Here is a 13,615-nt window from a genome sequence, read left to right on the forward strand (position 1 = left end):
TTATTTTCAGCCCCGTCACATAGGAAACCATACTGCACTTCACAGTCAGCCTAGAGTTTTCTCACAAAAAGGGACCAAGCTAAGTGCTACTGACGCTGGACGTTCATATCACCACTGGGTGAGCTTTTCTACCCTAAAACCTGAAGCAGCCTTCTCCACTACCTGCACACCTGCAAGATAGGATAATAAGCAGCCCCTCTTCTTCAACACCCCAATCATGTAATTTGGAAACTTGAGGCTGAACAATTCCATGCCCAGTCCATTGCAGCATTTCCGGTGCCCTATGCCCTAGTTTTCACTCTTGTTATATAAGCACACATGTCAGTGTGTCTCTAGCTACCAGCTTCTATCAGGGTAATGATTTACTCCTCTTCACATCACCTGTGGTACTAGCCCACGCAGAGTGTACCCTTACTAAACAGAGAGGCAAAGATATAGAGCCCCTTCGTACATCCCGTTTGAGACAAAGTCACTGCTACAGACACGGATGGTGCTTGATACTTAGACAGGCAGCGAATGGGGATTAAAAAAGAATTATCTCCCTGGTATGCTCACTCTGACTGGCCAACGATATAATTTCCAGTCTCATGTCTCTATTTCAGACCACATATGGCAGTAATATTGGCTCTTCCCCACCTCAGCCTAACCAAGACTAAACAGGTTGATGAATGTCATGCATCTTATCATCATACATGCATATTTTTAAATATAATTCACTTTTGATCTGCACCCTTGTGCAGTGGTGAATGAAAACAGTTAAGATTTCTTCCACTGTCTGCCTTTAAATGTATTAAACAGCCCTGCTGTCAATAGATTATATTCTTGTACAATGATAATAGCCCCCAAAACTAAGAGGCCTTGTCAGGAATTGCAGTTGTCACAGTTTGATGGGAATGATTTTACTTGGGGTTCGTCTGCCTCACAATCATCTCATAATCTGGATATACATCACAGCATGACATGTAAATTTCCTGCTACTCTGCTTTCATTTCCAGAGGCAGCAATCAAATGAAAACCACTCAACCTCACCCAAATGTATAAATAATTTTCATTCAAACATATTAACAGTCAAAATATGAGAATTTATCACAGAGTGCTAGGCCTTTTAAGAAGCAATAAAGACTTTACTTTTTTAAGCATATTTCTCTTTAGAAAAGTAATACAAATAGTAACTCGCAATTTAAAAATCACATTTGAAAGTCCACATAGAAACCACCTAATCTGCAAACTTAAGGGATGTAGGCGCTTCGCCATAGATTTAGTGCTTGGAGGAAAAGGGATGAGGGAAATATTGTGTAATAGAATTGCACGTGGATTAATAATCACCGACATGGAAATACCAATGTCTAAAAATGCTGATTTATTTCATTTTTACTAAACATACCTTTTGTGCTGCACAATCTATAGTAGATTACTTTCTCTAAAATATAAACACTTGATCCAGCAGTGATTTGGATAGTAATATAACAAATGATACTTTTTTCTGATAAACATCAGATTTTAATTGAAAGCAATCTCCTTGGGAAAAAAAGCCCATCAAATTCCAACCACACTGTCAGTTACCAAGGAAGGGAGGGAGGGACATATTCACAATTGAACAAGAAAAATATTTGTCATCAGTGCTCAGTTATGAAGTCAAATGAGAGCAAGTGCTCGTTCACCTTGGCCTGGTTCAAGGTGAGTCTGGGGATGGCCATGGGATCTGTACTTGAGGGAGAGGACAAGAGCTGCAAAGTACTCACCACCGGACCTGGGAACTTGCCACTCTTGCTTGTAAAGCTCCCCTGGGAAGGTGCTTCGAGACTAAGCCTTTAGATGTGGACTTGTGCTCAGCCAGATGGAGGTGCTAAAAGACATCATTTGACCAATAAGGCATCATGTTGACAAGAGTTCATTAGATATGGAACAAAACCCTAAAAGGACTCTAATACCCTGACGCACTTAAGTCAATAATCAATCCACCCATATTTCCAAAAAATACCTTCCATAGTTTAGAGAGGACACTTGGTCTCTGGGGAAGAGGCTAAGTTAAAGGTTTCTATCACATCCTCAAGGCCAGCTGAGAAGTGAGGGTGGCTGGAAAGTGTAGACTAGGAAGGTACGTTGGGATGGGGAGCAATCTGCTTGTAGCATTAGTGCTAGCACCTAAAAAGTTTGCAGCCTCACTTAAAACTTTTATACCCTTTTCTTCTCCCCCTCCTTCCCCCCCACCATGTGCAAAAACTGCTAAGATGACAGTTTTTTCCATTTCCCCAGTAAGTGTGTCTGCAGAAGTACCATAACCCAGGGTACAGCAAGCTCAGCCATTTGAAATAAAACTTTGCAGTACTAATGTTTTTGTAACTGCTTTCATATTGTAATGATATTTTTCCAAGCACCGGTTTTATATGATCTTAAATACCTTTTTGGGAAAGTCCAGTGAGCTGACTCTAATAAAATCATGCTATTGAAAAAAGGTTTAAGTAGAATGTTCAGAATAAATTACAAAACTGCATGCAAGAATACCAGCTAGTGCTGCAATAAAAAGCTGAAAATGAGTATTCTTGCAATATATTTTAAAGAAGTAGTATACTCTTTTTGTCCATTTTTTTTTCATTGAATCTTTCATAACAGAATGCCTCCATGTCGTGAAAGGAGGGGAATGCGTACCAAATGAACAAACTGCGGGAAAAACTGCATTTAAGGGGAGAAAAGAATCTTGACTTTTTGGGGGAGTATAGAATATATTTCATTTCATTTTCAATAACTGTTGGAAGATAATAGGAAATGTAATTTCTTTCCATTTGCTGGGCCAAAATACTTAAATTACATCATACGTATCCTGTCATATTTTTCCCCCAACATATTCAGAACCTGTTAATGGATTTCATATTCCTTATGTCTGCACTAAGGGATGGGTCTGCTTTAAAAGGCAGAGATGTCCAGCAGTGGGGATCTCAGGGAAACTGTAGGATGAGGCCATGAGTGGAAGACAGAGGCAATTGAATATCTGACTTTCTTCTAGTGAAGTAGAAGGAAGGAGCTCATGAAGGATAGAGATAAGTGTATCCTCCTAATTACTCTTGAAATCGTAGGTCCAAAATAATCACGAGCCCCTTCCGCAGCCCTTCCACCCCACAGGATAGTCTCACAAAAACGAGACATTAAAAGAGCAATGGATGGGAAATGTCCCCTGTGGCCACATTGATACCTGCCATTTGAGAGTCTACTGTGTTCTGGGCACTGAATCAAGCACTGGGCTTCAGGTTCTACGAGGAAAAATATTTATGTAAATCAAATTAGCTTGTAGATCCAAATTCACTTTTCTCACCTCCAAGTAAAACAAAAGCAAGCATTCTAATCCTATGGAGAGAAAATGGGACAAAGAAAACGTGGCGTAGCATGATGGACAAGATCTAGACTATCATGGACACTGTTGGTGGCCACCCAGCATTCCTCCTCCCCTTCCATCTTCCTTCCCAGCAGAACCTGATTTTGTTCAGGAATCCATGTCTCTACACACAGCCACGCACCTCGGGAGAATCTGACCCATTTGCTTCTAAGATGCGGATTGACTGGTCATGGGCAACTGTGTTCCCTTTGTCATTGTTGAGTTGAAGAAAGGGCATGGGACTCTGACCAGTGATGTGGGAGAGGAAATCAGCTGAGGCTCCTTTAGAGAAGAGCTTTCTTGCCAACCAAAGAACTGGGCTCTCTTTTATCCTCTGGAGATTTTGTTGTCTGGATGCGACTCCTGAAAGGGTAGCAGCCACCTGCTAGGAAACTCTGTCGCCTTGCCTAAGATAAACTAATACCCATGATAACAGAAACAATGCCGTATTAGTGTCATAGGTCTGCTGTAACAAAGTACCATAAACTGGGGGTATTAGTTGTTTTAAAACAGCAATTTATTGTCTCAGTTCTGGAGGCTAGAAGTCCAAAATCAAGGTGTCAGCAGGGCCATGTTCCCTCTGATGGCTCTAGGGGAGAATACTTCCTTGCCTCTTCCAGTGTCTGCCCACAATCCTTGGTGTTCCTTGGCTTGTTAGACACACCACTCCAGTCACTTGGCCATCTTCTCCCTGAGTTTCTTCACATTGTCCTCCCTCTGTGTCCAAATCTCCTCTTTTTATAAGAACAGTCATATTGGAGGAGAGTCCACTCTAATGACCTCATTTTAACTTGATTACCTCTGTAATTACCCTATTCACAAATAAGGTCACATTCTGATACTTGGGGTTAAGACTTCAACATATCTTTTTTGGGGGAAGGGGCTCAATTCAACCCATACATCATACATTGCCTAACTGTGGGCAGATACTAAGGTTGAATAGACCTTGATGACATCATAGAGCCTCTGAATCAGCCCACCCTGGAATCTGTCCCGCCTCAGGACTTGCTGGTAAGTGAGGTACACGTGCGACCCCTTTCTGCATTGCTCAGGTTGTCCTGTATTGAGGTTTGTTACGCGTAGCTGAGCCCACATTCGTTGATGCAATAGATATTGGATAAAAACAGACCTGATTCCACCATTTAATAGCTGTGTGTCCTTGGGAAAAAAATCACTTGCACTTTCTGAGAATACTTTATCTCTACACTGAGTCAAATATTACCCCAGAGTTGCCACAAAGATTGATGAGATTGATATAAACGGCATTATCCTGAAAAGGCGCTCAGTAGATTGTTTACATGCTCTTTTTACAAACTATCCATGTGACTCTGGAAGAATAAAAACAGTACCATATAGTCTAGTCTTAAAGGGACTAATGAGAACCACTAGTTCTTGATGGTTGTTAGATTTGCAGAAACTAATGCAACATTGTAAATCAATGATAAAAATGAAAACCAAACAAGCAAACAAAATAAATCATTTGCCTGTATTCATCACTTAGACATTCTGCACCTGTCTCGCTTCTTTAAGGCCTTTGTGACAGCCGCCATTTATGAGAAGCAGTGACCTTAAAGGTTAAAAGCATGAGCTCTTGAGTCAGACCACATGGATTCAAATCTCAGTTCTGCCACTTTCTATGTGTGACCTTGGGCAAATTACTTAACCTCTTGGTACTTGGCTCCTTCATCTCTACAAAAGGGGAATGAAGATGATGATAGTTTCTCACAGTATTCTTAAGAGGAATAAGGTGAAAAGGCATAAGGTGATAAGTACAGGGTCTGGCACATGGTAGGCAAGTTAAACATACACTCTTTCCTCCTTTTGAGCTCCATTATTGTCTGCCATCATCTTAGTATCCTACACCAGTGGTTTTCACACTTCAGTGTTGGTGTAAGAAACAAATGTGATGCTTGTTATAAATATAGACTTCAAGCACTACCCCTCCCCAATCCAGAGATTCAGATCCAGTAGTTCTGAGATGCACTTTTAACAAACATTCCGGGTGAAATTGATGCAGATGGCCCCTTATCACACATTGAGAAACTATCTACTTTTTCTGATTGGAAGTCAGGAGACTTAGAAGGAGCTGGTCATCTTGGAGACTGGTACTTCTCTTATCCTCCCTAATAGTCTGAAGGGAGGATAAGAAGCATCTGGAAGGTAGAGGCATCATTATCTCTCTGGCCCTTCCCCTCACACAGGAGCTTGTCCACAGTGACTCAACTCAATTTAAAGTAACCTCAGATGGTATAGAAACAGAAGTGGTCAGGGAGGGATAGGAGGATGGGGATCTAGGTAGAAAGAAAACAGGCTCTGCTAACTACTTAGTGATTCCAAGAGATTCTATTGGGACAGCTGTCCTGAGTCAGCCCCAGAACCAGTTTTGGTTTCTGTGAGCCCCATGAACAGTGTGATCCTGGATAGCAGAGTCACTAGAAAGCTCTGGGATTCCAAGCTGGCTTCAGTTTTCAGACTACCAGCCTGGGACACAGCCCTCCGAGCCCAAAGCAGACCTTCAGACCAGGTGCAGGAGGACAAAGGAACAAAACTGCACAACAAGAAGCTGAATTTGGACTTATTACTGGGTCACTCAACCAACTAAGCTTAGATTTCTTAGGGACAGCTTCAACAAAGGACATTTATAGGGTTGTTTTGTTAACTAATTAATGTTAATACATGTAGCATTATGTAGCTATTTATTGAATGACTGTATTGGCCACGTGATTTTCATGAATTATGTCATTAAATTCTCAAGAATTCATTCAACTAATATTTGTTGAGCATCTACTATGTGTTGAGTTATCAAATAAAAGTGAATATATTTATCAATATGTAATACATATACTACATCTATCTCATATATGACTGTGTAGCGAGAAATTTCCTAGAGAGACTGGGAGGCTGATAAGTATAAAACATTGGTAGAGTGTCTGACACATAGCATGCACTTAATTAATGTAAGCCATTATTATTATTGTCGTTGTTAATTATTACAGAGGATACATACTAACAGTGGTTCTTCCTGGATGGTTTCTTTCTGGAAACGTTCTGTGTGAACGTTTCTTCCTTTTGCTTATTTGCATTTACTAGATGTTCTACACTAAGCATGCAATGCTATTGTAATCAGAAATGGAAGTTATTTACTTTAAAAGTTGATATTTCCTCTCTGAATCCACAAATGAAGACCACACTGTCTTTGACAGCACCACCTAGTGGCTCCAACAGAGTATGACTGAAGAAGATCCTTTTTCCCCACCCACTACTTTATATCAGGATTCATAGAAGGAGTGAATGTGGTATGTTCCAGCATTCACACAGTATCCTGCACATTTGACCAATGACTGGCAAGCTTCTTTTCTGTGCCCTTATTGGCCTTTAGAACTCTATTTTTTCATGATGAGATGATTTATTTCTTCTGGGGCTTTGATTTTGATACTTCTCACAAAAATACAAGTTAGGAATCCAGTGAGACCTCTAACACACACACAACACACACAAAATGTAAATCTTCTATTTTATTTTTATTTATTTATGTATGTATTTTTGCGGTACGCGGGCCTCTCACTGTTGTGGCCTCTCCCGTTGCGGAGCACAGGCTCTGGACGCGCAGGCTCAGCGGCCATGGCTCACGGGCCCAGCCGCTCCGCGGCATGTGGGATCTTCCCAGACCGGGGCACGAACCCGTGTCCCCTGCATCGGCAGGCGGACTCTCAACCACTGCGCCACCAGGGAAGCCCTGGCTTATATTTTAAAATATCATTTAGCTGCTAAGTAGATGTTAGGTTGTAGGAGGACAAGAGTAAAAACAAGGAAACCATGCAACAACAATCAAGTGAATGAATGTCCGTGGAACAACTGAATGTATGGCTAAGATGTCAAAGTAGAACAGAAGCGTAGTGTTCAATTACATCCACAAGTGACAAAGAAAGTCTCCTCATTGGAGGTGAGGCCTAAACAGGCGTCTGCTTTTATTTTCAGGTTTGAATTTTTTTGGCAAGGAGTGTTCTTCCATTAGGAGACCCATCATATCAATGTCTCTCTTCTGTGATGTTAGCAGCTTAATAAATGCCCAAATCCATTCATTCATTAGTGGTTGCAAAATGGTGATATGCTCATTCTATCTTTTCATTTATATTTTTTAGCTGGATTATGTTTATAAAAAGAACCTTTTCTTCATCTTCTGTTTGATTACCCAGTGGTGTAATTCACATAGAAAACGCAAGACAAATGCTTGATTTTTTTCCCCTCTATTTTCAGTTTTCAGAATAATGAGTTGGTTGACTAGCGTCTCTCCATGGTGATCAATTGCTTGCTTGCTTTCTCCCTTTTTCTTTCTTTCTCCCCTGCCTCCCTCTTCTCTTTCTTACTCACTCTTTCTCTCTCTTCTCTCTCTTTTTCTTACCTTCTCTCTCCCTTCCTCCCTCTCTTTTCTTTCTGACGTTCTCTTTCTATTTCCCTTGTTCTTTCTTTTTCTTTCTTATTATCACTATGAACTTAATGATTTTTAAATATATCTGATGGTTTCAATCAATGCAGTTATTACCTGTATGGATGCTTAAATTGTCTCATCTTTACCCAGGAGCCTCTTCAAATTGGCTCCTGAGCCCTTTCGATGGAACCCTAGTAGTTTTTGACACCCTCCTCACTGCCTGATATAAGTTGTGACAAGCTCAGCATGTACTTTCCCTGTCCCCAACTTGGAGTCAGCCGTTTCTCTAAGAAGCCCTGGTTCCCTTTAGTGGGATATGGTATCTCAGCACTACAATTTGAGTACTATGGGTGAATCATTATTTCTGTGTTTGTCATTGTTACTAGGCCTTTTCAGCGACAGAGTTTGACTTTTTTTTTTTGTATTTATTGATAGGTTAGGTTTCTTTTTTTAATAGCTTAATTACATTTTGTGGGGAAGCTGTGTTGGATCTTCATTGCTGCGTGCAGGCTTTTCTCTAGTTGCCATGAGCGGGGGCTACTCTTCCTTGAGGTGCACAGGCTTCTCATTGCATTGGCTTCTCCTGTTGCGGAGCACGGGCTCTAGGCAGATGGGCCTCAGTAGCTGCAGCACACGGGCTCAGTATTTGTGGCTCGCAGGCTCAGTAGTTGTGGCTCATGGGCTTAGTTGCTCCGTGGCATGTGGGATCTTCCTGGACCAGGGATTGAACCCGTGTCCCCTGCATGAGTTTGACATTTTTTAAATAAAATTAATTATGATTTTATATTGATAATTTCAAAGTAAACTATGACATTTTTTCCTCATTTTCCCCACATTGATAGTCTCAATTTTCAACAACTCCAGAAATGACAGAATTACAGTGACCCTTAATTACTAATTTTCTTTGTTCCCCCAAACTACACACAACATCTCATAATTAATCATACAAACAGTACCAACAAAAACATGATCACTGTAAATAGTTTAAGATCCTATGTAGCTCTATTTGTCCTAAGAGTATCTTACCCTAGGGATGTATAGGCAAGTTACTGATGTTTAAAGTCATTTGGAATTGTTCATGTCATGGGGCTTTACAGTTTGTGGTGGGTGGAAGCAGACATTTAAAAAGTGATTATAAGACCTTCAGTGTAAAGAAACAGTACAGTAAGCAAAGTGAGGTTCACCTGTCTGGAGGCTCAGAGTCATCCTCCCTAAGAAAGGGATGCTTAAGCAGAGACCTTAGGCCATGTTGGAATTAGCTCAGCAGAGTATGGGAGCAAGATGGGAGGGGGGGTCATTCCGACAAAGAGTTACCTAAGCTGTGACTTAGAAGGCACTCTGCACATAAACTGCCAAGACAACGGTGGCTTTTTAGAATTTCCTTTTTAAGCTATGCTCTCCAAAAATCAAAAGATCATCAACCAAATCAGGTCTGGTCTCCTCTGTGGTAGTTTTCAAGCCAAAAGTCACATGGGAAGTAACCATTGCACAAAGCCATAGACATGCTTTCTTTGTAAGCCAAACCACGTTGCTTAATCGTTCCCTTTATTTATCATGCTTAACTTCCATTTCTAAAAGGGAGAGCCTCAGAGCACAAGGACTTGCCCCTATGAAGAGTATTTAAAAAGAAGAGCTTCACATACTCTTCATACGGGCAAGTCCTTATGCTCTGAGGCTCTCCCTTTTAGAAATGGAAGTTAAGTATGATACATAAAAGGAATGACCACCAAAAGATAAACAGATAAAAAAGACGTGGCACACAGAGACAATTAAATATTACTCAGCCATAAGAAAGAACAAAATAATGCCATTTGCAGCGATATGGATGGACCTAGAGATTGCCATACTGAGTGAAGGAAGTCAGACAGAGAAAGACAAATATCATGTATCACTTATATGTAGAATCTAAAAAGTGGTACAAATAAACTTACTTACAAAACAGATATAGAGTCCCAGATGTAGAAAAGAAACTTATGGTTATCAAGGGGGAAAGGGATGGGGAGGGATAAATTGGGAGACTGGGATTGACATATATATACTACTATATATGAAATAGGTAACTAATAAGGACCTACTGTATAGCAGAGGGAACTCTATTCAATACTCTGTAATGACCTATATGGGAAAAGAATCTTAAAAAAAAGTAGATACATGTATATGTATAACTGATTCACTTTGCTGTACAGCAGAAACTAACACAACATTGTAAGTCAACTATACTCCAATAAAAATTAATTTTAAAAAATAAATAAAAGTAAAAAGAACTTCGATGGCACTGCATTAGATGCTTAACATACTTCAAATCTAATCCTCAAAACAACTCTGTAATTTAGAGGATGTTATCCCATTTTAGATCTGAGGAATCTGAGAAGCTGAGAAGGATGTGGCAAAGTTCAAAGTTACGTAGCTGCTAAGTGGGAGGGCCAAGATTCAAATTCAGGTCTGCCTGATTCCAAAACCATTACCTTATGAATTTCATTAGTTTATTCTCTAGAGACATGGCTTATGTGACTATATAAACTATGATTTATAAAATAAATTATGTTAGCCTAGAGTCACCTCTCACGGGTGAGGAGTACTCTTATAAGAACTAACATTTGGTTGACCTTTTATCCTACAATGACATCGTTTTCTAATTTGATTGGTTCTCATTATTCCCATTTCCCAGAGGAGGTAACTGAGACTCACAAAGAAGCTGGCCTGTTCAGCTAATAAGTGACAGACTGGGGTTTAAACCAAGGTTTCTGACTCCAAATCCCAAGTTGTTCCCATTCTTGGTCATCCTGGCTCTCTGCTTACCAGATAACAGAATGAGGGCAGAAATGAAAACTTCACAAGAAAAACCAGTAGGAAAAACGCTTAAAATCACACACCTCCAATTATGACACCACTTATCAACAAAATGTCACTTATCAACGAAATGTCACTGTCTGAATATAAAACTATTATAAAAATAATAAAACTTTACTTTAAAAATCTTCGCTTATACTCAGCCATAAAAAGGAAGGAAATTGTGCCATTTGCAGAGACATGGATGGACCTAGAGACTGTCATACAGACTGAAGTAAGTCAGAAAGAGAAAAACAAATATAGTATATTAACTCATATATGTGGAATCTAGAAAAATGGTACAGATGAACCTATTTGCAAAACAGAAATAAAGACACAGACGTAGAGAACAAACGTATGGACACCAGTGGGGAAAGGAGGGTGGGATGAATTGGGAGACTGGGATTGACATATACACACTACTTTGTATAAAATAGATAACTAATGAGAACCTACTATATAGCACAGGGAACTCTACTCGGTGGGTGCTCTGCAGTGACCTAAATGGGAAGGAAATCCAAAAGAGAGGGGTTATATGTATACATATAGCTGATTCACTTCGCTGTACAGCAGAAACTAACACAACATTGTAAAGCAGCTATACCCCAATTTAAAAAAAACTTCACTTATAAAAAACCATCGCGGTGGAAAAACCTGTAAATTCAGTATCTTAACATTGTAGCAAAAATGGTACATAAAAATATGAAAAGAGAACACAAAATTCTGTTTTCGTAATTTTTCAGTAAACCTGAAACTCTTACAAGAAATAAATTCTACTTTAAAAAAGAGCGAGAAGGACACGATCTCTCATTCCTTAAATTCTTCACTTTTCTTTTCCTTTGATAACTAATTTTGCCAAAAAGGAACAAAATTTACTTGCTTTTGATAAGTTCATACTTACTGCTTTGTTCCCAACAGGGTAGCTCATTCTAGGTTTTAGAGTCAGATGGTCTTGGGTTCAGATGTTGGCTTTGCCTCTTCCTAGCTTCAGTTCTCACTGGGGTTGTGAGGATGAAATGACATAATGCAGGCCAAGCCCTTAATCCAGTGCTTCATACATGGTAAAGGCTTAGTGAATGGCTGTTATTCTTCACTGTTGAGCCTCACTACCTCTAGATGAGTTAGGGATGAAGAGTTGGAATTTGGAAGTGGGGAAATTTTTTTTTTTTTGATTTTTATGTTGTATTGGAGTACAGTTGATTTACTATGTTGTGTTAGTTTCCGGTGTACAGCAAAGTTATACATATATGTATATCTATTCTTTTTCAGACTCTTTTCCCATATAGGTTATCACAGATCATTGCATAGGAAGTGGGGAAATATATTTATTTTAATCTTCGATCATTAGTTCATTTTTATTAAATAACAAAAATCACTAAGTCAGTTCTAATTCCTCTATTTGAAATATATATGCTAAGGACTAAAACAACCAGAGTTAAGTACTATTTTAATCCCGTTGCTTAAATTAAAATTTTAGATAGAAAAATAAAATGTCTGTGCCTTTGTAAAAACAGCGAACATGGATGCAATGTTTTCATCCATCTGTGAAGCAGAAAACACTATCACACACACAGTTTTACTGACTCAGGACCATGAAATCTCTGTTCCAAAGCGCCAGCTTTACTTATCCAGCTGCTGCAACGTGGCTGTGGGTCTACGTGGGAACGTCTCTCAGGACCACCCAGATTCTCATATGTCTGGATCTTGCTCACTGGTGACTGAGCCCAATATTTGCTGTTGCAGGACACGGAGTGTCACCAGGGCAATGTGCATAGCAACCCACAGATTTTGCTCTATGACAGGAATACCAGTGTTGAATTTTGCTCAAATCACCATGCACCACCCACACGGCCGTTTGCCATTTTTAACCAATTTTAATTGCTCTGGAAACTGGCAACACCTCTCTTTTGAAATCAAAGGCAGCTATCACACATGGAGCTACAGGAGCTGTTGTTGCCCCTTCGCACACTTCAGGGGGCACAGCGGACTTGGCAGAAGGATGTAAATTATTAATTAATTTAATCTCAAAATTTTTAATTTTAAAAATTAATCTTAAAATTTTAAATTTATAAATGTTGTGATTTTGGCTTTTACTTTGTGTATTATCCAGTTCCTGGACTAAATAGGCCTTGACTTCCCCTCCTCCCCAGGCTAACTGCTGGTGTCCTAAGTGTTCCGCATCTTCTAAAATCTGCCCCATGTGGAGGGTTAACAGTACATACGAACTTTTAAAAAGCTAGAATATTTTCTCCTTTTTAGCAACACTATTTGTGAGCAACAACAAAAGGGAAATAATTGTTGGCCAAAAGCCTTTTTTAAAATGACCTTCGCATTTCAATTATTTCTTTGTGCCCACGTTTGAAAAGAAAAGGAGGACTAGTTCAGACTCCACAACGGCAAACAGAGTTTCCAGAGGAGGAAGTCTTTGCTAATCCCAAAACGGGCCCAGGAATATCATTGCTCTCCAGCCACGTGCCTGGGTTATATGTTGAAGGGCCTCAACTCATGCCTAGGTGTGTGGTCAGCAGTAAATACTTTGTACAAGTTGGTTCTTTTAATATCAGGAAGCATTTCATTCTTAGTGGCGGTGGGCTGTGTGTCTGGAGTCAGATCACTACTGTTTCTTTGGTTTTTCACATTTCATCACCAAACACTGACCCTCTGGAGCCATGACTCAGGACCAGACAACACAACCCCTGAAACCCTGCCCCCAAAACAGGTCTCCCTTGGAGATGCATTATGATGGAGAAGTCAGGCTCCCCGAGACCAGAAAGAAAACTTCACTGGTCCATCCAGCACCTGGTACACGGATGGTAAGCTTCCAGGGAAACACCGTCTCTTGGCCTTTGGTAGGTCTCAGTATAACACTGGCTGCCAGCTCAAGCAGCAACCACCTCTCTTAAAATACCTGTGGCGTGATAAAAAGAGGGTCGCCGTAAAGTTTAGTTTATTGACAAGAACAAATAACTTTCACATCTGGCTCAGGC

The 13,615-nt window shown here is 40.0% G+C and overlaps 1 long non-coding RNA gene across 1 annotated transcript in view; it reads right to left on the bottom strand.

The window, feature by feature from the left end:
- Window positions 1-6,212: 6,212 nt before the first annotated feature.
- LOC125962207 (uncharacterized) overlaps window positions 6,213-13,615 on the bottom strand; it is an 11,959-nt gene continuing 4,556 nt past the window's right edge. The window contains exon 3 of the long non-coding RNA XR_007473728.1: window positions 6,213-8,538. This is a non-coding gene — a long non-coding RNA (uncharacterized LOC125962207). The remainder of the gene's footprint in view (window positions 8,539-13,615) is intronic.

The sequence above is a fragment of the Orcinus orca genome, chromosome 1 (genome assembly GCF_937001465.1).
Source record: "Orcinus orca chromosome 1, mOrcOrc1.1, whole genome shotgun sequence".
NCBI classification, from domain to species: Eukaryota; Metazoa; Chordata; class Mammalia; order Artiodactyla; family Delphinidae; genus Orcinus; species Orcinus orca.